The sequence below is a fragment of the Teleopsis dalmanni genome, chromosome 1 (assembly GCF_002237135.1).
Source record: "Teleopsis dalmanni isolate 2A chromosome 1, ASM223713v2, whole genome shotgun sequence".
Classification (NCBI taxonomy): Eukaryota; Metazoa; Arthropoda; class Insecta; order Diptera; family Diopsidae; genus Teleopsis; species Teleopsis dalmanni.
The window spans coordinates 49083568-49086277 of record NC_051846.1 but is presented as its reverse complement, the minus strand read 5'-3'; positions in this window follow the sequence as shown (position 1 = coordinate 49086277).

Sequence of the window (2710 nt, the reverse complement as noted above, 5' to 3'; positions counted from 1 at the left end):
GCGTTATAAAATGCTTCCATACCACTGGGAATAATCTTAACTGACGATGTATGCATGAAGTGATGGCTTCATTGTCATTCCGTTTCCTACGTTGATTCGAAGATTTATGGTATATGTTTTATTGCAGTTGAAAAAATGTTTTAATGTTTTTATGAAATAATTTTATATCTTCAATTTTTGCGGAAAATTGTGTCGAAGTTGATTGTAAAAAGTTAAAATGCCGTAGTGAAGTGTAATAATATTTCCGCACTTATCGTTTGCCTTAATTCATACCCAATCAATGCACAAATTTTTTATTACAACCGCACTGCACTGCACTCCATGTTCTCAATCGTGTGAAAAATATATGACAATCGGTAAACCTATTATTTATAGTAATATTTTCATATCGAAACTCAGGAATAACCGCAGTACCACAGTACCGCAGTGCTGCAATACCGCAACTACAAATTAAAGTTATCAAGTAAAGTGCCATGTTCGGTATTGAAATTGCATGCGTGAAGTTGGCTTTTATTCGGTATGTAAGGATACACTTTTTTTGGTTCTGTGGGTGGAAAGTCGTTATGGCGTCATTTTTCAAAAACAAAAATGAAAATTATTTTATGCTTTTAGTAGTTTTCGGCACTCGGCACTCAGTATTTGTTATTTGCTGGAGTGAACGCAAGTAGGTCAGTTGCTGGAACTGCTGTTGGCATATTAACCCTTTATCTTGGCTAACTGCGGTTGGAGGAAGCCTTTTGCCGTGTGAATTGTTGAAACCGAAATTGCAAAAGTTACTCCTCCATTAACAGTTTTTGCAGCATTTGAGTTGTCATTTCTAAGTTAAATTTATTAAATTATGTAAATTGAAAATATAAAATCAGAAAAAAGTGACTTTAAAAGAAAAACTGAAAGTTGCATTTTGCATTAGAAAAACTAAATGTGGCACAAATTTTTGTGGTTGGTTTCTGTGACTTCAAACTGAAAATTACACTTAGAAAAACTTTCTACTTGCAATTTGTGTTTCATTTTATTTTTATGTAATTAAAATAACTCCTTTTCATTTTATACTTTTTTCAGATTTATATCTGTTATATCTTTTTTTTTTATTTGTTAACATAAATTGGCTTAGAAAATTTAATTAATGAGTGCAGTAGCTACTTTATCTTTTTTTAGTGCGGAAGTGTAACTTTTTATGATGACAGCAAATCTAGTCACTCACTTACACTTATTATCCTTTTGGAAAGCACTTATGAGAGTTACACTAAAGTGCAGTATAGTGTTGTGGTATTCTTTTATAATGTACATTTCAGATGCAAGGCACTCTTGTTTTATGCTATACTCGTATTTTATTTAAGGTTTTGTGTTTTTATATATACTTGTCTATATTTTATTTCATTACATTTTTATATGCAATCTTAACTTCATGCAATATTGCTTACAGCCGTACACTTAAAAATGGAAGCTGGTTTGGTCTCACAGACGGTTATCTATGACGGGAAGTAGCTGCCAACATGACTTTTTTTCACTTCCTGATTCGTTTTAACGCTCTTTTGAATGTTCGTTTTACTGAGCTTGGAAAGGCGTTTATTCACACGATTCCTTTTCATGGTTGCGAGCTATACTTGGGCACAAAGGATCTTGAGTTTGCTTCACGTTCCTTGTTATTTTGTTTTATTTCATTTTTTTATTGTGACTTTTGTGGTTTTATTTTAATAAAACGTAGCTAAAGTAAGCCTACACATAGTACTGATTCGACCGGAAAATTATTTTAAGACTTCAACTGTTATTTCGCTTTATTTTTTGCTTGGCAAGGATTAAAGATTTAAGCTTCTTACTTTTCAGTTTGTTAAGTACATTTTTTCAAAATCAAAAAAGACCGAGATTAAAATCTAAGCAATTCTAAATATAAAAGAAAGAAGTTTAGAAAAATGAAAATAATTTATTATTATACGAAAATAGATTATTTTTAAACGAAAAAGTTAATAGTTAAGCATCAAATCGAAAGCAGATACAGGAGAAATAAAAAAAATATATTTTTAAAGTATGTGTGTATATTTAATATATACCATAAATACTAAATTTTTAACCAAAGTATTATATTATTATTTTTAACCAATTATAGGTGCTTTCGACGGCTGTTAAATGTGGTAAAAAACGGCATGTTGCTCGCTTAAAGTTGCTAATTTGTACGCAAAACAACAACACTACTTTCTCTATTTAAGCACTTACTTGTGAAGTATCAAAGCAATAAGCGATCTATTGTGAAACTTCGTTGAAAATTTCAAAAAATATTCCAGTCATCTATAAAAGTTTGTAAAAAGTTAAAAAGTTTCACAAATTTGAAAATTGAGGAAATAAAAAATTTTAAAAATATGCAAATTTTAGAAAAATAAATATTTTGAAAATATGTATATAAATATATACAAAAATTTATACAAGTATATGAGGAAAGTATAATTGAAAAGCGTTTTAAATTTTTTAAGTTGTTAGTTGCTATGTAGTTAATACTTATTAAGGCATAAATATTCAAAGCTATTATTAATTTTGATGTAAACGAAAATTTTAAAATTTTCTGCATTCTAAACATTACTTTTAGTTCATTACACTTTTTAATTTTCAATTTTACATTAATTATTTACTTTTAAAAATAATGCAGTTTGCTAGCATTATGTGCACATATGCCATATTTGGTCTTTGCGAAAACATAACATTTGACATAAAAGTGATG